This window comes from Sminthopsis crassicaudata, chromosome X (assembly GCF_048593235.1).
Source record: "Sminthopsis crassicaudata isolate SCR6 chromosome X, ASM4859323v1, whole genome shotgun sequence".
Taxonomy (NCBI): domain Eukaryota; kingdom Metazoa; phylum Chordata; class Mammalia; order Dasyuromorphia; family Dasyuridae; genus Sminthopsis; species Sminthopsis crassicaudata.
This window is the reverse complement of record NC_133623.1, coordinates 48,203,839-48,228,664: the sequence shown is the minus strand read 5'-3', so window position 1 is coordinate 48,228,664 and position 24,826 is coordinate 48,203,839. Positions and strand designations below refer to the sequence as shown.

Here is a 24,826-nt window from a genome sequence, read left to right as displayed (position 1 = left end):
TATGTTGAGAGTATAAAGTATTTCGGAATGCATCTACCAAAGAATAGTCAGGAATTATAAGAGAACAATTAAAAAACACTTGCCACGAAAATAAAGTCAGATTTAAATAATTGGAAAGACATTCAGTGCTCTTGGATAGGCCGAGTGAATATAATAAAGATGACAATACTCCCCAAACTAATCTATTTATTTAGTGCTATATCAATCAGACTCCCAAGAAACTATTTCAATGACCAAATTCATATGGAAGAATAAAAGGTCAAAAATTGCAAGGGAACTAATAAAAAAAAGTCAGAGGAAGGTGGTCTAAGTGTACCTGATCTAAAGCTATATTATATAGCAGCAGTCACCAAAACCATTTGGTACTGGCTAAGAAATAGACCGGTAGATCAGTGGAACAGATTCGATACAAAGGACAAAAAAGGGTCCATCTATAGCAATCTAATCTTTGACAAACCCAAAGATACCAATATTAGGGATAAAAATTAATTATTTGGAAAAAACTATTGGGAAAACTGGAAATTAGTATGGCAGAAATTAGATATGGATCCACACTTAACACCATATACCAAGATAAGATCAAAATGGGTCCATGATTTAGGCATAAAGAATGAGATAATAAATAGATTAGAGGAACAGAGAATAGTCTACCTCCCAGACCTGTGGAGGTTTTTATTTCAGGGAACAATTACTGTTTAATTCCCCATATTCGATCCAGTGTATTGCCTAATTATTTCTAATTTTTTTTAAAATTTTTAATTTAAATTTTTAAAAAATTTCTTATTAACTAATGAATAAATTAATTTTTAAAAAGAGTGTTGAAAACATGTACTTGCATGTATTTGAAAAAATAAAATTCTATTTTAAAAAAAAGCCTTAAGAATAACCTCCCCCATAACAGTCAGTAAGGCACACAGTTTTAGTTCCTCATTGCTTCCTAGCATGAGGAAATCCAAGATTACTACAAAAGAACCTCTTTAATGGATCCATGCTTTTATGGATGTGGGCACTCCCTCCATCCAGGACTTCTCAGCTTGCAATTCTGGTCTATAGCACATATTCTATAAGGCAATGGCTCTCTAAGTGTGCTAGAAAGTCCCCCAGATTCCCAAAGGCCCTTCAGGAATTCAGCAAGGTCACAATAAGATATTTTAATTCTTAATATCAAATATAGATAGATAAAATACACATGAACAAAAGTTGCGGGGAAGAGGGAAAGGGAAAGGGGTCCTCAATCATTTTTAAGCAGTAAGGAAGTACTGAGAGCCTCTGCTCTAGAAGGTCCACCCAGTATGCTCCAGGTCTTTCTCTGGGGGTCTTTAATATGTAACATTGATGATTGAAGGTGAAATGAAGGTAATCCCATAGACTCACTTGTTGCCAGAGTTTGCAGCTGTTTGACTCAGTGCTAAGTATACCTTTCACAGGAAAGGAGTCAGGTATGGTTCATTTCTACAGTAGGCTGGCTTCCTAAGTGATAATTTTCTTTGGTGATGAGAGGAAGTACAATCCTTAGAAATTTCTGCAATTGTTTGAATACAGATGTTTTTCATGTAAGAAACACTATAGGATCTATCGATACCTATTGATACAATGATTTATCACTGATAAATGATAGTTATGGAGAATGCCTGGTCCTGTAGGGGGATGGGGGAAACCATTTAAAAAAAATTTCCACTACTCTAATCTCTTAAGAGATTCTAAAGAACAAAGTAAAACAATGAAAGTTGGGGGGGAAAGCAAAGGTTTCTTGGTGAAATTCTTTCCCAAAGCTCATCTGAATGATCTAGTTTAAAGAGGAATGGATGAAAAGTCAGGGGAGCAGGATTCAAATCATAAATTCTGGGCCTCAGTACCCTTATCTGTAAAATGAGCAAACTGAGGCCAGAGAGTTTAAATCACTGATAAAAAATAGCAGGGTAGGAATTTGAACCCAAACTGATTCCAAATCATCACCTTTTTATACGTCAGGCATTCTGAACTTTTTGTGTGTCATGGACCTTTTGGGGAAAGAAAGTCTGGTAAAGTCTGTGGACCTCCTTCCCAGAATGTTTTCCAGTGTATAAAATAGAATACACAGAATTTACATAGGAGTCCAATTATATTGAAATACAGTTACAAAAATATTTTTTTCCAAACAAGTTCAAGAACCCCAAGTTAAGAGCTCCTGCTGGGTTAGCATTATGCCTTAAAATTTATTATCTCTAAATCTCATGCTCCTGTGGCTATATTTATTCAGTAAGTTCTCCAGACCAATGTAATGCAATAGGTTAGAATTTTAATGTTTTTTTTTAAAACATCTTAGCCAAGAAATGTGATCATCATCTGCCTTTCTACTTCTAGATCTAAATTAATTTTTTTTTATTTTCACCTTTTTTTTTTTTTTTTTTTTGCTGAGGCAATTGGGGTTAAGTGACTTGCCCAGGGTCATACAGCCAGGAAGTGTTAAGTGTCTCAGGCCACATTTGAACTCGGGTCCTCCTGAAATTAATTAATACTAGAAATACTCAAAAGACTTTTTTGCTTTCAATCTTAGGAGAAAATTTTTCATCACGCAGGAATTCAAAGGCAACACTTTAGTCTTGAACAACTGTTTAAAATAAACGATACCCGTCTTTCTCTAGTATTTGAGAAATACACCACATTACAAACATGAAGTCCATTCCTGTGGCCTGAAATTCTTCATCATTCTTTACCCAACTAAAAATGTGTCCCTACTAACCCAAGTTTACTACCCCAAGGGAAGTGCCCCAAATTGCTTTTTTTAGTCCCCAGACTTAAGCTACTCTCCAATCCAGGAAGCAATGAAATAACAGCTTCAAGGTGTCCTGGGTGGCAAAAAAGGAGGAAACATTTAATAAGAACTTTCAACATGGGATAGTCATCTTCAGCTATTCCATTCACTGCCAGGGTTTGGGAACCAGTGCCCAGAGAACAATAATTAACAAGACTATTGGTCACAGGGATGGAGGTATGAATGGATGAAAAAACTTGTCTCAACTTTCCCCAATGACCATTTTTATACACGTTAACATACAATTTAACCCAATAGGGAGGATGGAGGTGGACAGATTAGGTAGAATTTGTTTTCATTTGGTTTATCCATCATTTTTGTTCATTCTTAAAATGAGTGAATGACAGGCAAATTGGTACATTAATATATTTAAAAATCACCAACAGAGAAAGGCCTCCAAGTTAAAGGGGGGCTACTACCTGCATCATTTTAAGGATTATATTGGGTCATCCTGAGATTATTTAAAGAGCCTCAAAAATAATAGGTTTTTTTTTCTTTGTCCTTTTGAAAAGGTTTCTGTTAAGGACAATATCCAATTTGGGATATTTTCCCACATATTTGGTATTTTAAAAGCAAACTGATTTGTATGAATAATGCTCACTTATGAAACATCTCCTTGGATATGATAATTGTTTGAGTTGTGAACTTATTGAGACAAATATTCCTTTCTGCTATCAATATAAGGGTATGATAAATATTTGTTTAGAATTTATCAGAAGTCTGATTAATTGAATCTGTTGGTGGGAATAAAAATTTTCTTGAGCTTATAGTTAATTAATCAATGCTTTTTGGGAGTCTCAAAGCTCCACCCTCTGGCAGTTAGTGGGACAATTGATTGGTAGTTGAGTTTTAACTACTCATGCTATAGTTATGTTCTTGCATTTTTTTCCTCCTGTAACTACTTTCTATGATCAGAGCAATGGTCAACAGAATTGTTAATGCAAGTCAATTATGTCTTATCTTGCCGTTTCCAGCCTGATTATATATAATGGTTGTATTCTAAATGCTTGGGCAAATAAGTGAAAGGACTTGGGAAGATTTAAGGGAAGATGTGAAAAACTTTGGATTTGTACAAGTGGAAGAATCACTCATATCAATTAGCACATTATAATGAAGTCTCTGACTGACATGCAGAATTAGAAATAAAACCCTATTTCCCTGCACTGTGTCTTATTTGGGGAAAAGACATGCTTATAAATAAGCAATTTACACATCAATGGTTCCATAACCCCATTCATACACACACACACACACACACACACACACACACACACACACACACACACACACACACACACACACACACACACACACACACACACCATCTTATATATCTCCATATTGCTCTTCCCTTCTCCACTCCCTCAAGAAAGCTCCTAAATTGGGGACTTTCATTTCTCTGGTTATTCTAGAAGCCAGCACAAAGCAGACATATTGTAGGTGCTTAATAAATACTAGTTGACTGCTTAATAAACACGTGCTGATTGAAGACTTCAGAGAGCAATTTTTTCCCAGCCTACCCATGGAGATTCTTCTCCAAGTCCTTCCAATAAATCCTGTTTAAAGGGGGGAAGGGTTGAAGACTTTCCTCAGGGGATTTAACATTTTTTAGGTGGCTAGTTAACCAATTCCGATAGTCCTCCCTTCACCTCCCCCTGACACACACCTGCTTTTTGTTTTTTGTTTTTTAATATATACAGAGGTCCCAAAGAAGGAAGCTCGCTGACACTAGTGGCAATTACACGGCCAGCCAAGCAGTTCCAGCCTTGCATCTTCATTAGCATCACATACCATGCGGCACAAATAAAGCATACAGAACCCTCCGCCCTAACATAGCATCCCATCCACACAAGGGGTCCCAGGTGGTAAAAAGACAAAGCTTTCAGGAAAAGAAGGGGGTGGGGGGCTTACCTTGGAGCCATAGGAACCTTCCTTCTAGCTGATTATAATTGGAAGGCCCCTGACTGGTACACCCAGGAGACAAGGGCCCTGAGGCACTGGACGTTCTTTGTAATTGCATTATGCCCAGTGTAAGACCCCTCCCACCCACCCCCAACCTACCCCCACCCCCACCATGGATTGCTGCAGGAAAATTCCAATCCTACCCCCTCCTGTATCCATCCAACAGCAGCACCACCAGAAAGGCGGTTTCCGCAGGGGCTGCTGGGCATCTGTTGCCCCCTGAAGTTTGGCTCATGTCAAACCTCCCTCAGATAAGGCTTCCGTCTCCAGAACCCGGCAAGCGCGTCCAGGTGATTGAGCAGGGAGGCTGCAGGGGAATCTGCACCTGGACCGGGAGCTTCCTCCTCCTTCCTCTTCCTTCAGTTGAGTGCTGTAGAACTGACTCTTTTTAATTGGGGTGATGCAGAAGATTTTTGAGAGTCCCTTGGATGGCAAGAAGGTCAATTCAGTTAAGATTTAAGGAATTAGTTCAGGCTACTCACTAGAAAGCAAATAATGAAGCTGAAGCTGAAATACTATGGTCACATAAGAAGAAGATAGGACTCAATGGGAAAGACACCAATGTTAGGAAAGATTGAAGGCCAAAAGAAAAGGGGACAGCATAGGACGGGATGGATAGATATTGTCATGGAAACAATGAACAAGAGTTTGAACAGACTTTGAGAGACAGTGGAAGATACAAGGCCTGGCATGCATAGGTCTATAGGGTTGCAAAGAGTAAGACATAATGACAGTGACACAACGGTCAAATTGATGCAATTTGTTTCAAATGATCTAAGATTTTGGAAGTTTTTTTTTAAGTTAACCAAATTTTTAAAAATAACAGATAAACTCTTTAAAATTTTGTAGGGATGCAAAATAGGATAATTCTATTTATTCTTCCCTTTAGGATTTCTAATATCCAAATAGGTAACCAAGTGGGAAAAAAAATAGAAAGGAATAGAGAAAGAGCAGTAAGCACTTTTAAATAAAATGGGATTTATATATGTCAGCAGATTTCCACAAGAAGAAATCTGCAAACTTGACTGAGAACACGCATAATAGAACATAAAAGTACATTCTATATTAAAATATCAATAAAAGAATTAGTATTTAAGAGACAAAATAGTTAATTCTTGGTTTTGTTTGTATAATGTTAGTTATAATGGTATCAAAATGTCTGCCAAATTTTGGCAAAGTTGCAACTTAAAATGGCTTAATGACTCTTTAAAATGTCACAATTCATCTTTTAAAAATAAGTTGTTGGGTTTTTTCTTTCAAATAAAACATACATGTGAGGGAAAGGAAAGGAAGGGCTTACTCTAAAATGCATATTCTGAAATTGAAAGGGTTCTTAGAAATCAATTCATCCCAGAAAGGTTAAATGACTTAGCAGGGTAAAATGAGGATAAAATGACTGGTGGAGTTGAATTATCTCACTGTGTTTCCAGTAAAATCTTTGGGTTTCCTGCTTGTTTCAAATTCAGATTTGAATTCAGGACTGGTGATTATTGTTTCTTAACTAATATTTAGTTTACCTCCAACCCCAAAGAAAATGGAATTTGCTTAGTGACAGACCCGGGGTTGGTGCGTGGGAAACAAATATCCCATAATAGAGAAAGCACATTCTAAACTTAATTCTATTTGCTTTCTCCAACTGGCAGGCAGAGTACAAAGCAATTTTCTCTTATGGCTTCCTCCCCTTTATACACTTTGTCACTTCTACTTTCAGACATCCCTTCTCAAAGCAAAGCTATTGTTTATTCCCTGCCAAGTCTCCAAATGCCATAGTACATCTAAAATATCCCCCTTCAACCTCAGCCCACTAAAATGACTTTACCTATTCATTCAAAAAAAATCTAAAAATACCATCTCTTTCAGGAAGCCTTCTAGTACTTACTAGACAAGAGGGGACAATTTCCTTGGGCGATGGACTTTTTCCTCATTCTCTATCTTAAGTAATAGTTAAGTTCTTCAAGGTATGCATCAAAAATCACTTACTCTCAAGCTCTGTATGTTTTTTTGGGTTGTCTCTATGTATGTAAACTTACACCAGTCTATCTTGATAATCTACAACTCCCCTAAAATAGAAAAACCAATATGATTCTCTTCAGTGTCCAATAACATGTCAGCTATACTTAGGCATTTGATCGAGATAATGTGACTTACCAAAGCGTTTGGATCTGCCTGAGAGAAGATATAATAAAACACTTGCCACAAAAATAAAGTCAGGTTTAAATAATTGGAAAGACATTCAGTGTTCTTGGATAGGCCGAGCGAATATAATAAAGATGACAACACTCCCCAAACTAATCTATTTATTTAGTGCTATACCAATCAGACTCCCAAGAAACTATTTTAATGACGTAGAAAAATAACAACAAAATTCATATGGAAGAATAAAAGGTCGAGAATTGCAAGGGAACTAATGAAAAAAAAGTCAGAGGAAGGTGGTCCAAGTGTACCTGATCTAAAGCTATATTATATAGCAGCAGTCACCAAAACCATTTGGTATTGGCTAAGAAATAGACCGGTAGATCAGTGGAACAGATTAGATACAAAGGACAAAAAAGGGTACATCTATAGCAACCTAATCTTTGACAAACCCAAAGATACCAACATTACGGACAAAAATTCATTAATTGGAAAAAACTGTTGGGAAAACTGGAAATTAGTATGGCAGAAATTAGATATGGATCCACATTTAACACCATATACCAAGATAAGATCAAAATGGGTCCAAGATTTAGACATAAAGAATGAGATAATAAATAGATTAGAGAAACAGAGAATAGTCTACCTCTCAGACCTGTGGAGGAGGAAGGAATTTATGACCAGAGGAGAACTAGAGATCATTATTGATCACAAAATAGAAGATTTTGATTACATCAAACTAAAAAGTTTCTGTACAAACAATACTAATGTAAACAAGATTAGAAAGGAAGTAACAAATTGGGAAAATATTTTTAAAAGTAAACGTTCTGACAAAGGTCTCATTTCCAAAATATATAGAGAACTAACCCTAATTTATAAGAAACCGAACCATTCTCCAATTGATAAATGGTCAAAGGATATGAACAGACAATTCTCAGAAGATAAAATTGAAACTATTTCCACTCATATGAAAGAGTGTTCCAAATCACTACTGATCAGAGAAATGCAAATTAAGACAACTCTGAGATATGATTACACACCTGTCAGATGGGCTAAGATGACAGGAACAAATAATGATGAATGTTGGAGGGGATGTGGGAAAACTGGGACACTAATACATTGCTGGTGGAGTTGTGAAAGAATCCAACCATTCTGGAGAGCAATCTGGAACTATGCCCAAAAAGTTATCAAACTGTGCATCCACTTTGACCCAGCATTGCTGCTATTGGGATTATATCCCAAAGAAATACTAAAGAGTGGAAAGAGACCTATATGTGCCAAAATGTTTGTGGCAGCTCTTTTTGTTGTAGCTAGAAACTGGAAGTTGAATGGATGTCCATCAATTGGAGAATGGTTGGGTAAATTGTGGTATATGAAGGTTATGGAATATTATTGCTCTGTAAGAAATGAGCAGCAGGAGGAATACAGAGAGGCTTGGAGAGACTTACATCAACTGATGCTGAGTGAAATGAACAGAACCAGAAGATCACTGTACACTTCAACAACAATACTGTATGAGGATGTATTCTGATGGAAGCGGAAATCTTCAACATAAAGAAGATCCAACTCACTTCCAGTTGATCAATGATGGACAGAAATAACTACACCCAGAGAAGAAACACTGGGAAGTGAATGTAAACTGTTAGCACTACTGTCTATCTACCCGGGTTACTTATACTTTCGGAAGCTAATACTTAATGTGCAACAAGAAAATTGTATTTACACACATATATTGTATCTAGGTTATATTGTAACACATGTAAAATGTATGGGATTGCCTGTCATCGGGGGCAGGGAGTGGAGGGAGGGGATGGATAATTTGGAAAAATGAATACAAGGGATAATATTATAAAAAAAGATAATTGTATAAATATGTTTACATATATTGAATATTGCATAGCATATGTTAGATTGCTTACTATCTAGGAGAGAGGGTGGGGGCAAGAGGGGAAAATTTGGAACACAATGCTGTGCAATTGTCAATGTTAAAAAATAATGCATGCATATTTTTTGAAAATAAAAATTAAAAAAAAAAAGAAAAAAAAAAGAAATACAACATAGTCAGAAGCTTCCTGGTGCAAGTTTCAACCTGGTCTGGAAGCAGCTGTATGGACAAGTTTAATGAGGGAGCTAGGTGGCTTAGGCCATATTCAGGTACTTACCAGCTGTGTGATCCTGGGAAAGTCACTGAACCTGTGAGCCACTCCAGGATCTTTGCCAAGAAATCACCGTGGACAGTACTGCTGTGCTAGGGTCCCGTGGACAGTACTGTTGTGCTAGGGTCCACAGGTCATACAGAGTCAGACATGACTGAAATGAATGAACATAAACATGAATGAGTTGACAAAGAGAAGGAGAATTTCACAAAGACGGGTACAAAGTCAATAATTTAGCATATACGTGGTATGCAATCATAAGATCCCTGACAGTATTTGATTCAACCTTTACCCACATTTTGACAGGTGTATCAGTTTTGCTGGGATAGTAAATCGAAATGGAGATGGAGTTAACTTTAACTTGAGTGTCAGGGAATGGTAGAACCTCTCAATGGATACATCCAAAAGACCACACTGAAAATGTAACAGGACAGCATGAAAAGTCCACCCTCTTCCTTCAGGAAGCACAGATCTTAAATTTCTTCTGCAACCAATCACAGAAGAAAAGAGTTGGAAGGCATCCCAGAAATCCTGTAGTCTAACCCAGAGGTACAGATGAAGCAATCAAGGAGCTTTTAAAGAAAGCAATGTTCATTGTTTCAAATTAAAAATATAAATACGTAAGAAAATGACCAATGTTGGAGAGGCTGTAAGGAACAGATACATTAATGTGCCATTGTACAGAACTTTTTCCACATCAGTCACAATGGGAATTACTCTGAAACTGAGTACCAAAGGGGACTAAATTATGCATCCTTTTTTGATCTAGCAATCTAACAATCTATAAAACAATATATACTGTTATCTATCAGTATATATGCAATATACTGCTAAAATAAAGAATCCAAATGTTCAAAAATATAACAATTCCTTTTTAATAAAATGACAAAACAAAAACACAATTTCTTTATGGGAACTAAGGGAATACTGACCACGTGGGGAATGGCTGAACAAATTACGGTATATGAACATATAAGGGAATTGCCATTGTGCTATAAGAAATATAAGTAGGATAAGAGAAATGATTTCAAAGACACTCAGAAAGATTTCTATGATCTAATACAAAGGGTCGAGAATCAAGGGAAAAACCTGTATTTTTGACATTGTCAAAACAAGTCTTTCAGACTTGAACTTGAATGACCAAACACACTTGCAGAAGATTCATGATGAAACTGCAACCTAACTCCAGACAGAAAGGTGATAGACTCGGGGTGCAGCCTGAGTCCTATTTATTGGACTAGGTCAGTGTAAGAATCAGATTTGCTTGACTATGCATATAAGTTTCGTTTTACTTTTTTCCCCCCAGGAGAGGAAAAATAATTTAAAATTTTCAAAGCAGGTTTTAACTTCAAATCCGGTACAATTCCATTTCCCCACAATTCATTTTTTTCTAGAGATGTGCTGATGTTTTAACAAAGGACTAAAAACAAAAGACCTCTGCCCATACTGTGTGTATATACATCTATAGGCATCGGTTTCACAGCTATTCAAAGCAGTAATATTTTATGTTCTAAATAGCTTTGTGTCTTTGCTCTCCTTTCAGTTACTTTATATTCCAGTCCTGGTACAGAACTCCAGCATGCTATATCTACATTATCCTCCAGTAAAGAAAAAACTCACTAGCACTCAAAGCAGTCAGGTCTGTGTTTTAGTGGTCAGGACATTTTGCTTTATATTAAGTGGAACCTCTAGGGCTTGGTTTGGTTTGGTTTGGTTTTGGCTGAGGCAATTGGGGTTAAGGGACTTGCCCAGGGTCACATGGCCAGGAAGTGTTAAGTGTCTGAGGCTAGAGTAGAACTCAGGTCCTCCTGCCTTCAGGGCTGGGGCTCTATCCACTGAGCCATCTAGCTGCCCCCAAATCTGCAATTCTTTTAAGTCACCCCCAGCCATGCCCTAGTTGTACTCCATGGCCCTGTCACACACATCAGGCTGGAGCATACATTCTAGGGAAATGATCTGCATCTTTAGCTCTCTGGTTCACTAACAGTCTTCAATTCAAATTGAAGAAACTAGCTCTAGTATATTTATTTTCTTTTATTAACTTTCACAAACACATTTATAATGAACTTTCAATTAGCTACATGAATTTTTATGACAAGTTTCCAAATCTGAATTAGCTTTCCAGTCAGCAAATTAGTTTGTGGCTCAACGAATTCCCAGACTAAGCAGCAATAATTATGAAAATAAATCCGCTCCCCAAAACAAAAATCATAATGTACTGACATGGCAGGTGCCCATATCCAAAATCGTAAATGTGGATCAAAGCTCACCTTCAACGGCAAGGAAAAGTAGAAATTCACATTAATTATCTATTTTAAATAACCAAGACTGACACCCCCTAATATTAACACATTGAAATCAAATATATGGCAAATGGTTTAACAACAATATAAATCTAATAAATATTTAATTGGGGGTGGGGGAGATTCTATAAGAATGTGCTTTCATGTCTGCAGCTTGCAATTTAAGTTTACATTAAAACTCAAAGACACCTCCACAAGGCCTTGTAAGAAACCAAAATAATATATTCATTTCGTCATATCTGAATTACTTTCAACTTGGTAGAAAAAAAAAACAAACTTTCCAACTCCCAGACCAAAATAATATATTCATTCAGAAATATCTGAATTACTTTCAACTTAGTAGGAAAAAAAAAAAAAAAACACTTTCCAACTCAAAACCGAACTTTAAGTGAGGTCTGGGATATGCTAGTATTCAGTCAAAAGGTCAATGCTAAATTGCACTGGAGGCCTTAAAAAGATCTGCCTACAGTGGTTCTTCCTGGTGCAAAGGAATGGAAAAAGAATGAATTCCAATGGGCTCCACAAAAGATTGTGTTTACATACACAACAGCAAAGGAGCTTGAGGTAGAAAATAAACTAACAGGTTTTTATCAGCAGATATTTTCTATATTTTTGGAACTCAGACCAGATAAAACTTCAAAGAATCAGAAATCTGAAGAGTATCTTATTTGCAATTCAAAAACACTCATTTTCCCCAACAATATTAAACTTCAATAATATTTATTAAATCATTTATACAAATTGTTAAAAAATCCTGACACTCCCAAACTCCAGAAGAGGACTATTTAACAAATAAAAATAGTCAGTGTTCAAACTAGTAATTCTTAATGACGCACACAGTAAATGAGCTATAGTTTCCCCAAATCCAATATAAGTGTTTATGACTTACTCTCAAATTATCTGACTTAGAAAATAAATCTTAAGAATCGATCGATTGAGTGATTCATCCTGAGTCAAATTAGTTTCAAGTGTCCAATGTGTTATCTGAACCTAGATCTGTCCAGAGTAGTATTCTATCCACTATACCCTGCTGTCTCTAAAAGTAATACAAATGAATACTAATAAAAATAATACAAAAATGGGAAAACCTAGTAACAAATTATTTTTCCTTAAGGAAAAGAATAAAAAAATTCTTTCCAAAAAGCAAACTGAACTAGAGATAACTAAAATACTCATTTTCTCAGAAAAAAAGCACAAAAATAAAATTTTAAATAAATTTCACAGCCATGTGTGAACATTCTTAAGAATGTTTGCTTTGTGCTTCTTTTCTCTCAAATTCTCCAGCATCTTCCTGACTACTACACATGATACTTTTAGATGCTGATGGCTGGGAATAATCCTCATTCTCTTGGGAGTCTGATGTCTGTAGTATCTTTTCTTCACTTTCCTCAACACATGAGTCATTGATTTTATTGTTCTTATAATCTGGAACATCAAAGCCCCCTTTTTCCCCTTGTGTGGGATTTTCTAGTGTGACTTTATCCAAAATCTCACCTTTCTCCTCTGGAAGCCAATTTTCTCACAAAGTCCAACATCTGTGGCAATGGGGTGGAAGTGGAGGATTTATTTTGTCACAGGAAGGACACTTCCAATAATTCTGCAAGGAAAGAAGAAGTAGAATCAGTCTCAATGGTTCTTGAACATCTATGAATAACAATGCTAGTTATAACAATGTACTCTGTCTGTTTATTAAGAAATGTTTGTTTTGCCACAGAAACAAGATTTTGCACCCTCACTTTTGGTTGTTGTTCTTTTTCTTTTTGTTTTCTTACTCATTTTCTTTCCCTTTTGATCTCTTTTTTTGTGCAGGAAGAGAATTGTGCAAATATGTTAGGACATATTTGATTGGACATATATTTTGACATGTTTAACATGTACAGGATTGCTTGCCATCTGGGGGAAAGGTGGGGAAAAGGAGGGGAAAGTGTGAGAAGGGAAGCTCTGCAGGAGTCAATGCTGAGAGATTATCCATGGATATGTTTTGAGGGTAAAAAGCTTTTTTAAAAAAAGATTTTGTAGATTATTTTGCAATATCTCAAGTCCTACCCTACCTTTATCTCTTAGCAACTAACTTCTGAAACTGAAATTGTGGTTAACTAGTTTCACCTTTTAGAGATTCTATAGTAAGACATTTTAAATTCTGTTACTTGTAGATCTTTTTTTCATAGGAATTCATCTCTATTTCTGGCAAGATCTCCTAATATCCATCAGCTACCATGTCTTTTTATTGTGAAGTATTCAGATGAATCTCTTAGCACCCATTTCCTCCTTCTTCTCCCTTCCTTTTTTGGTAAAACAGAGATGGAAGCAATTTATAAGAAACTGGTCAAATTCTATTCATAGATAGTTCCTCACCTTAAAAATGGTTTGTGTTAATTGTTACAAATCGATTTTTTTGAAAAGAATCAATGTTCTCATAGAAATACTGCTAGAAACGGAAACTAGGTTTGCAGGCCCAATTCAGAGAAGTCTACTTTATCTAGAATAATTTTAGTATTACTAGGTACCAAACAATGTAAAGATGGAAAAGGCTGAGAGGGTGGCTAGAATTATGTATAGAGATCATCTAATGGACAGCCTAGTTCCATTGCACTGTGGAGGGGAGCCTGAGGTAAAGCTTATCTTTGACATCTTCTTCATGATCCCTGAGCGTTTTTCTCTCATCTCTTGGTAAATCTTCCTGGTGTCCTAATGTGATCCATCTTGGAGTTTCACTCATGTGCCCTCTACTGTTCTTCATGTTCTCAAATTAACTATGATATTTTCACTTGAAGCAAAACTTTTAATCCAACTGTCAAGATGTGTTGGGAAGTAAGCCTGAATTAAAGCAATGTAATGATTCTGAGCCCTGGAAACCTCCTAGAGTAATCCCTGCATTTCTTTCTTTTTTTTCAAAGGCTTGCAAATCGAATGAACCCTAGTTATTTCAGGGACTAAGTGAAGTAGAAACATTCAGAAAGTGAACATTTGCAAAGGTCTCATTTCCAAAATATATAGAGAACTGACCCTAATTTATAAGAAATCAAACCATTCTCCAATTGATAAATGGTCAAAGGATATGAACAGACATTCAAAACCCTTGATCTCAAGGGCAGAGTATAAGAGGCACTTGGAGGCTTATTCTGCCTGAGCCTGATAACAGGGCATTCTAGGTATTGAGTAAACCTCATTGATGAGGAAAAGCCTCCTTGCTCTTGCTGATTATGCTCAAACTTGTGCACTCTCAGTCATATGACCTGGGGACTATAAAGGGGGATGCAAAAGGTGGGAGGGAACTCCAGAAGGGAATTCAAGGGAACTCTGAGGAAGAAAGAACTCCAGAAGGAAGGCTAGAGGGAAGGTTAGGGAACACTATGTAAAGAGTTAGAATAAAGACCTGTTGCCGCATACTTGAGTGACTTGGGTGCTCTGTAGAGGAACCTCTAAAGAGGTAGCTCTCTGATTGAGATAATCAGATCCAGAGACGTCCAAAGACCTGGGGAAGGTAAGAAACCAGTTGACCCCTGCTGAGGTAAGCAGCTGGGAGTTAACAGTAAGGGAAGCCTTGGCCCTCTGTTTTGCTTTCTTAGAAATCACATGATCTGGAAGAATTTTTTTTTGCTAGTTACCTCATCTCTCTTCAGCCCACTATCCCCCCACCCACCATATAAAAAGCTTTGCATCAGGGGGTTTCTTTGGGAGGGTTGGCTAGCACTTGCTTATTTAAGGGAGCTCTCTGCTTCTGTAAGGCAGCCCTGCTCATTCTGGACTTGCCACTTGTCCGAGATTCTAATGAAACTTGCTACCTTCACTTTGAGGAGTCTGCCAGTAGTCAATTTTGGGTTAGGGTCCCCGTACCCCACACATCGTGAAATATAAACATAAATATAACTCTCCCTTACCTCAAGGTTTAATGAGTTACTAGTAGTCCCCAAATTTATCGCTTCTGCTGACAAACTTCTCTAAATTGGCTTAGCTTGGTCCTGCGAGAACACACAGTGACAGTCCTTCACTTGGGCCTAGACTTCTCGGCTTGGTAAGAATCTGCTAGAGCCCAAGTCTCAGTGGAATAACTTTTGAGAAGTCAGGATTATTGTATAATGTTATAACAAGGCATTAGATTAAGACTTTAGTGAAGGCCTCTGCTTACAAGAAACAAGACTAGAAACAAAAGTTTGGGTAAAAGGCTAAGTATACTTTGTAAATATTACCTCACTTGATCCTCACAATAACCCTGCAAGGTAGGTGCTATTATTAGCACCCATTCTATAGTGGCTGAGTCAGGCAGAGAATATGTGACTTGCCCAGGGTCACACAACTAGCGATTCTCCGAGGCTGGAAGTGAACTCGGATCCCCCTAACTCCAGGCCCACCACTCTATTATTCACCTTACCACTTAGCCAGATGGACACACGAGGAACAGAAAAGGGCCTGAACAAAAGCAAAGAGATACAAGACAGCAAGTAACCCAGTTTAGCTGCAGCACTGAGGCCATGAGAGAAAAAAGTGTGACACACAGGTAGAAAAGCCAAGTGGTCAGTACATCTATTCCTATTCAGCACTTTGTGTAGTGGCCAAGAAGAGACTGCTTAGTCATCAAATTGTAGTATATAAATGTAGCATGATAGTATTGCCCTATAAGAAATAGTTAACTTTGTGAATAACTTGGGAAGAACTGCATGAAATGATGCAAAGATACATAGAACCATACACAAGACAACAATGGAAATTAAAAGAACAAGAAAAACCTGAACCTCGATTCCCTGACAGACCAATATGGTTCAGACTGAAGAGAGGCAGGGAATTAGGAAAGGATGATGCAAACAAATGGATAATCTAAAAGCAAAATTCTCTGACCAACAGAGTTCAGAGATTAGGCGAGAGACGTCAAATCCATATCTCGGGGACACACTACACTCCCAAGTACTCCCTAGACCAGATTAAAAAGTAACTGGGAAACGTTACAAAATAAAGAAATGCAGTAAAGCAGATACCAGTAACTAAGTCAATGTGTAGCCCACAGAAATCCTGATGTACAGCTCAGTGACCCATTTTCAGTTTGACATAAAAGGACCACCAAAAACCAAAACTGATTACTCTAAAACATATCATCTACACACAACTAAGCTTGCCTAGAGTCTACAAGGCTTTCTTGCAATATTAAAATGAAATCAAAAAAGTTATAAAATTATTTTCACTGAGTTCTTTTAAAATTATAAAAGTATGTAATATCCAAGTTTCTGTGAGCAGGATGAGATAAAAATACTGATTATGTCCTCCTAGATCATGCACTTCAAAATAGATTAGGGACTTCAAAATATTTATATACAGGACGTTATCTGAAATTTTTCAATCAACTTGACCTCAATATATCAATATTAAGAAGTCAGCTGAACTTTCAATTTTTTTTGTTTTCTAACATTACAATGAAATTAAAATAAATCTTTCCAAGGCATACATTATGATTGTGTTTTTATCATTTCCAAATAGATCTGTGATCTCAATGATTTGGACATGCCTTTTAACAGGAATACACATCACAAATTCATTGAAGTCTCCTCAACTTGCTTGCCCACGCCCTTCCCTAAGTTCACCATGGAGGGCTACCTGCTTTAGAAGCTTCCTGGCACAAGGATTCTAACTGAATCTTGAGTCATCCTCCTACACAGCCTGTACTCCCTAAACTGAAAGTACTCCCTAAACTGACAGTGCTCCCTAAACTAATCTATTTATTTAGTGCTATACCAATCAGAGTCCCAACAAAATATTTTAATGACCTAGAAAAAATAACACAATTCATGTAGAACAAAAAATGGTCGAGAATTTCAAGGGAAGTAATGAAAAAAAAATTTAATGAAGGTCGTCTAGCTATACCTGATTTAAAGCTATATTATAAAGCAACAGTCACCAAAACCATTTGGTATTGGCTAAGAAATAGACTAGTTGATCAGTGGAATAGGTTAAGTTCACAGGGCAAGCTAGTGAATAAAAATAGCATTCTAGTGTTTGATAAACCCAAAGATCCCAAATTTTGGGATAAGAATTCATTATTTGACAAAAACTGCTGGGAAAACTGGAAATTAGTATGGCAGAAACTAGGCATGGACCCACATTTAACACCGCATACTAAGATAAGATCAAAATGGGTCCAAGATTTAGGCATAAAGAACGAAATCATAAATAAATTGGAGGAACATGGGATGGTTTACCTCTCGGACTTGTGGAGGAGGAAGGAGTTTGTGTCCCAGGGAGAACTAGAGACCATTATTGATCACAAAATAGAAAATTTTGATTAAACCAAATTAAAAAGTTTCTGCACAAACAAAACTAATGCAAACAAGATTAGAAAGGAAGTAACAAATTGGGAAAACATTTTTACAGTTAAAGGTTCTGATAAAGGCCTCATCTCCAAAATATACAGAGAATTGACTTTAATTTATAAGAAATCAAGCCATTCTCCAATTGATAAATGGTCAAAGGATATGAACAGACAATTTTCAGATGATGAAATTAAAAGTATTTCCACTCATATGAAAGAGTGTTCCAAATCACTACTGATCAGAGAAATGCAAATTAAGACAACTCTGAGATATCATTTCACACCTGTCAGATTGGCTAAGATGACAGGAACAAATAACGATGAATGTTGGAAGGGCTGTGGGAAAACTGGGACACTGATGCATTGTTGGTGGAGTTGTGAAAGACTCCAACCATTCTGGAGAGCAATCTGGAATTATGCCCCAAAAGTTATCAAAATGTGCATATCCTTTGACCCAGCCATACTACTACTGGGCTTATACCCCAAGGAAATACTAAAGAAGGGAGAGGGACCTGTATGTGCCAAAATGTTTGTGGCAGCCCTTTTCATAGTGGCTAGAAGCTGGAAGATGAATGGATGTCCATCAGTTGGAGAATGGTTGGGTAAATTATAGTATATGAAGGTTATGGAATATTATTGTTCTGTAAGAAATGACCAATAGGAGGAATACAGAGAGCCTTGGAGAGACTTACATCAATTGATGCTAAGTGAAACGAGCAGAACCAGGGGATCATTGTACACTTCAACAATGATACTGTATGAGGATGTATTCTGATGGAAGTGGATATCTTCAACATAGAGAAGAGCTAATCCAATTCTAATTGATCAATGATGGACAGAATCAGATACACCAAGAAAAGGAACACAGGGAAATGAGTGTAAATTGTGAGCATTGTTTTTTTTTGTTTGTTTGTTTGTTTCGTTTTGTTTTGTTTTTCTTCCCAGATTATTTTTACCTTTCGAATAGAATCCTTCCTTTGCAACAACAACAACAACAAAATTCGGTTCTGCACATATATATTATACCTAGGATATACTATACGATATTTAATGTGTATGGGAATGCCTGCCATCTAGGGGAGAGGGTAGAGGAAAGGAGGGGAAAAACTCAGAACACAAGGGAGTACAAAGGATAATGTTGTAAAAAAAAAAAAATTACCTATGCATATGTACTGTCAAAGAAAATGTAATAATTATAAAAATAAATAAATAAATAAATATTTTTTAAAAATGATAATTAGCTCATACTAAAGAAGGGAAAGGGACCCGTATATGCCAAAATGTTTGTGGCAGCCCTTTTTGTAGTGGCTAGAAACTGGAAGATGAACGGATGCCCATCAATTGGAGAATGGTTGGGTAAATTGTGTTATATGAATGTTACGGAATATTATTGTTTTGTAAGAAATGACCAGCAGGATAAATACAGAGACGCTTGGAAAGACTTGCATGATCTAATGCTGAGTGAAATGAGCAGAACCAGGAGATCATTATACACTTCAACAACGATACTGCATGAAGACGTATTCTGATGGAAGTGGCTATCTTCAACAAAGAGAAGATCTACTTCAGTTCCAAATGATCAATCATGGATAGAAGTAGATACAACCAGAGAAGGAACACTGGGAAATGAGTGTAACCTGTTTGCATTTTTTGTTTTTCTTCCCAGGTTATTTTTACCTTCTGAATCCAATTCTTCCTGTGCAACAAGAAATTCGGTTCTGCACACATAGACTGTATCTAGGATATACTGTAATATATTTGACATGTATGTGACTGCCTGCCATCTAGGGGAGGGGGTGGAGCGAAGGAGGGGAAAAATTCAGAACAGAAGGGAGTACAAGGGATAATGTTGTAAAAAATTACCCATGCATATGTACTGTCAAAAAAAGTTATAATTATAAAAATAATTTTAAAAAAAGAACTGATCAATATAAACAATTCTGGACAATTTACTCATGTGAACTAATACAAAATGAGGATATCAGAATTATGAAAGAAAAATGTATGGTAACTATAACAACATAAATAGAAAGAAATGCTTCAGTAGGGAAGAAAGAAAATTTAAAAGAAATAGAATTATTTATATTTACCAAGTTCATATTGAAACAAGTTGTGAAAAAATGTATCTCCTTCCCTGTTTGCAGAAATGGGGAACAATGAGTATATAATATTGCATATTTTGCCAATTAAAGCTGATATGTTGGTTTTGCTAAACTATACTTCCCGGCCCTCTTTTTTTCCCCTCTTTGGATACAAAACATATTCATCTATAAATAAAATTTTGTATATTGTCTCCTCCATGAGAAAATGAACCCCCAGAGGGTTGGGACCAAGTTTTTGCTTTTCTTTGTGTCCTCTGCAATTAACACTAATACCTGGTTAAATAATTACTGAACTGATTACTAAAGGTTTGTTGAGAAACATAATGATGATTGGTTGTAGTGGGAATGATGATTATGATGACAAGGGATAGATCCCTAGGTAGAAGAGGATGATGTAAATGAAACTAATATGAAAATAAATTATATTAAAATAAAATATTTTATATTATTATATAATATGTAAAGATAAACATATTTTAATAATATAAACAATGCATATTAAACATGTGGTTTAAAAAGTGCTTTCTGAAAACATTCTTGTAAATGAAATAATATATTAGAAGAAACATTAACATAATATTTCCAGGAACATTAAAAAAAGATTATTAGAAAAATATCCAGTTTTATAAATAAGTAGAAACTTAGAAAAAGTGTCCATCCAATTCTGTTATGGATCATGTGAAACCTGCTTTAGCAATATACTATTAAAAAAGGCCAATTATGTGTATACTTTTTCCCCTTTTAATTAAGGCATAGGATAAAACATGCAGCAAACTTACTTTAGTGTCTCAAGGGACATCGGTAAATTGTAACTGTGTTCCTGTTCTTGAAGCTTAGAGAATTCTACCAAGCAGGGGGGTGTTGTCTCTTGTCATCTCTGAGTTGAAAAATAGCAGCCAGTTAGTAGAAGTTTCCTCACTATTTTATTTATTTATTTATTTTCATTTTTCCAGATTATCCCCTCCCTCCCTCCACTCCCTCCCCCCGATGACAGGCAATCCCATACATTTTACATGTGTTACAATATAACCTAGACACAATATATGTGTGTAAATACCATTTTCTTGTTGCACATTAATCATTAGCTTCTGAAGGTATAAGTAACCTGGGTAGATAGACAGTAGTGCTAACAATTTACATTCACTTCCCAGTGTTCCTTCTCTGGGTGTAGTTATTTCTGTCCATCATTGATCAACTGGAAGTGAGTTGGATCTTCTTTATGTTGAAGATTTCCACTTCCATCAGAATACATCCTCATACAGTATTGTTGTTGAAGTGCATAGCGATCCTCTGGTTCCGCTCATTTCACTCAGCAACAGTTGATTTAAGTCTCTCCAGGCCTCTCTGTATTCCTCCTGCTGGTCATTTCTTACAGAGCAATAATATTCCATAACCTTCATATACCATAATTTACCCAACCATTCTCCAATTGATGGGCATCCATTCAACTTCCAGTTTCTAGCTACAACAAAAAGAGCTGCCACAAACATTTTGGCACACACAGGTCCCTTTCCGCTCTTTAGTATTTCTTTGGGATATAAGCCCAATAACAGCAATGCTGGGTCAAAGGGTATGCACAGTTTGATAACTTTTGGGACATAGTTCCAAATTGCTCTCCAGAATGGCTGTTTCCTCACTATTTTAAAGCAATATTTAAAGAAAATATTTAGGTTATTCCAAAAACAATGTCAGTGTAAAATCTACCACCAATCATGTATTACAATACCTTTTAGTATAGAAAGATAATGGGTAACATCAACTCACTACTTGTGTTAGGAATCAAAATTTTTTATACTCCCACAATTTAAAATAAACCCTTTTCTCTTTGATCTCTATATAGACCTAACAGTGATATTTCTGGGTCAAATGATAAATGCAGTTTATCTTCATCTTAGCAAGTTGATGCTCTGACTATACTTGCATAACTGGAACAATTCCAACTTCAATAAAAAGTCTTTCCTGATTTAATAAGATAGAACCAAGTTTAGGGTTTTCAGTGTTCCTTGGTGGGGGTTGTGCCCCGCATGTGCCAATTATTTTAATAAGGAGAGTGTTCCTTCTATAAAAGCATGAGGCTTCCATGGAATTTGTGGCCTCTCCTATTCTTTATTCCTACATCATGCTTAAATGATGCCTATGAGGCAAGCGTGGGGGCTGGAAGGATGGGAGTACTATTGACAGTAATGTAATAATCTATATTACAGAAGACCTGTAGGAAGATAAGTACACTGATGCATGCTTGTTAGAACCACAAATCGGTTCAATTCATTTGTAAAATAATTTGGAGTCATGCCAAAAAAAAAAAAAGATACATACTCCTTAATTCAAAACTACCACTTCTAGGTATATGTCTGAAAGAGGTCAAGGCAGCAATAAGATATTCATAAATACCAAAATAGTAACATTTTCCTCTTTTTCTCATAGTCAGTAAGGATTGATTAAGCATCTATTATGTGACTAGCATAAATACCATGCTAAATACTAGATATACAAGGGATATAATGTCCCCTCAAGGAGCTCACAATCTATTGGCAAGAAGAGAAACAACAAACAAACAAACATATATTTAAACTTTATTCAGGAGAAATAGGAATTAATTAATGCAGCAAGCTTCTAAGAATAAGAGATAGGGGGAAGCCTTCCAATACAAGCTATGATTTTAGTTGGAACTTGAAAAAGGCAGGGGAAGAGAGCATCCTAGGCAGCAGAACAGCCAGAAAGATTATCTGGTGTCAATATGTCTTATTTGTGGAACAGCAAAGAGGTCAATAACACTGGATCAGAGTCAGTTGGGGTGCAAGGTGTGATGTGTAAGAAGTTAAAGGGGGATAGGTCATCAAGGGCTCAGAAACCAGAGGATTTGTATTTGGCCCCAGAGGTAACAGGAAGGCAGTGTGAGAGGAAGAGGGATGAGTTCATTCCTGCATTAAGGGCAATCACTTTGAAATCTGGAGGATAAAATAGAATAATAAGAGACCTGAAGCAGGTAGATCTACCAGTAGACACTTAAATAGCAAAGGTGTGAGGTGATAGGGTCGTGCATCAGATGGTGGCAGTGCCAAGTTTGAGAGATGCTGAACATGTGAAATCGATAGGCCTTGGCAAAGATGCGTTAGAGCAGGGAAAGGGAGAGATAATGAGAAGGTGAGGATGATGCCTTTGTGGCAAGCCTGGGGGACTAGGAGAATGGGAGTACCAGTGAAGATAATTGGGAAGGAGTGTGTTTAGGGAGAAAGATAAAATTTCACTTGGAGTTATTTTGAATGAAAACGGCTGAGTTATAATATTTGTTTAGCATATGATCCATGATAAGTAGCTTGCTTTCTCTGTGACTCAGTTTACTCATCTGAGAAATAAAGTAATAATTTATTCTCCCATCTACTTTCCCAGGATGTATAAATGTGTTTGATACTTTTTAACTATTCTGGAATCTTGAAATAGAATTAACAAATTAATGATAATATTACAATCATTACTCTGATAAATAAGTTGACTAAATTATATGTAGGATATGAATTCTTTATATTTACTGAGTTCATATTCAAAGAAGAGATGAAAAAATGTATCTCCTCCCTTATCTGCAGAAATGGGGAACAATAAGTGTAAAATATTGAACATTTTATCAATTAAGGCTGGTATGTTAGTTTTGCTAAACCATTCTTCCCTGCCCTCTTTCTTTTTATCTCCTCTGTAGATACAAAAAATATTCATATACAAATAACCGTACATTGTCTGCTCAAAAAGAAAATGAATCCCTGGAGGGTTGGGACCAAGTTTTTGGTTTTCTTTGTATCCTTTGGACTTAGCACATAGTACCTGGTTAATCAACATTAATTAATTGATTAATAAATGTTTGTTGAGAATAATAATGATGATTAATTGTAATGGTAATGATGATGATGATTACAAGGGACAGATCCCTAGGTAGAAGAAAGTACAACAGTTTCTGTACTTGAGGCAAAGCAGGACACTTTTAAGAAAGACTGTGGTTCCCAAAGAAAGGAGTCAGGCAATTGCGTTGACCTAAAACACCATGCCCAGAAGGCAAAGGGAGGGCGTCCTGTCCACCAGGACTCAGTTATTCGGGGAGTCGAGGGGGACCCAGCCTGAAAGAGAAACGGGCGAGGAAGAAGAGCGAGACCAAGCAGATTCTTGTCAAGGTCTCAGTTTATTGCTCTTGGGGTACAGCCTATATAGCAAAAAGTATGAGAAAGAGAAGCAGGGCTGGGCCTGGGAAAGGAACATGGGAATGGCTGGTTCCATGAACAGGAACATTTTGCAGTTAGGAACATACACAATGTATGTTGGAACATACACAATGTTGGAACATTCTATGGTCGGCTGATTCTTGGAAGGATCATGCCCACCTGTGGTCGGCCTGATTCTCAGAACAATTTGTCTAAGGGTAAGGCCCACTTAGGGGGGAGAGACACCTGGGCCAAAGCCCTTGGCTCCCAACATCTCCCCCTTTTCTCTTTAGAAGCAAAAGATTGTATAACACAAGGGCTGGTGAAAGGCCTGTCTTAGGCTATGTGGCCTGCCTCCATGCTCGGTACCTTAAATAGCCAAAAAGGGCAGGGCCCCTGTCTTAGGCTATGTGGGTTGCCCCTGCCCCCCCTGGGAGCGGACCCACAATAATCCCGTCATTGGGTACCACTGCAGCCATAAAAGGTATGATTATCCAAGTCATGGGGCCATAATATTCCCGTCATTGGCTCTTTCACAGCAATAGCCCACATTATTGCAATTAGGGCCGTGTCCCTCGGAGGTGTCGCCACACCCTTAGGTTCCAGTAAGTACCTCCCCTGGTCTCACAGCCCCAAGAACGACAGTAAAATCGTTTTTGTCCCTGCATTTGGAGTTCAGAGAGCGATCTCTATGGGGGCCGGGGCAAACATAAAAGGGAATAGTCCTCAGCTTACTTCTCCTATCATGGGAACCACAACCTCCAGCTACCTGGCCAATGCCCACAAACAGAGGCCAGGGGTCCCTGTTGGGGGCCTGTTGTTGATTATAATAGTCTTCCAGGTCCCAATTAGGCGGGGCTCCCAGAGCTAATTTACAAAGGTCTGGACAGA

At 37.0% G+C, this 24,826-nt stretch overlaps 1 long non-coding RNA gene across 1 annotated transcript; it reads right to left on the bottom strand.

Moving 5' to 3' along the window:
• Positions 1-9,052: 9,052 nt before the first annotated feature.
• LOC141548377 (uncharacterized) lies at positions 9,053-20,638 on the bottom strand. Its single transcript, XR_012483922.1, has 3 exons — positions 20,528-20,638; positions 12,843-12,945; positions 9,053-9,199 (listed from the first exon to the last, which is right to left on the bottom strand). It is a non-coding gene; the product is annotated as an uncharacterized LOC141548377 (long non-coding RNA).
• Positions 20,639-24,826: the final 4,188 nt, after the last annotated feature.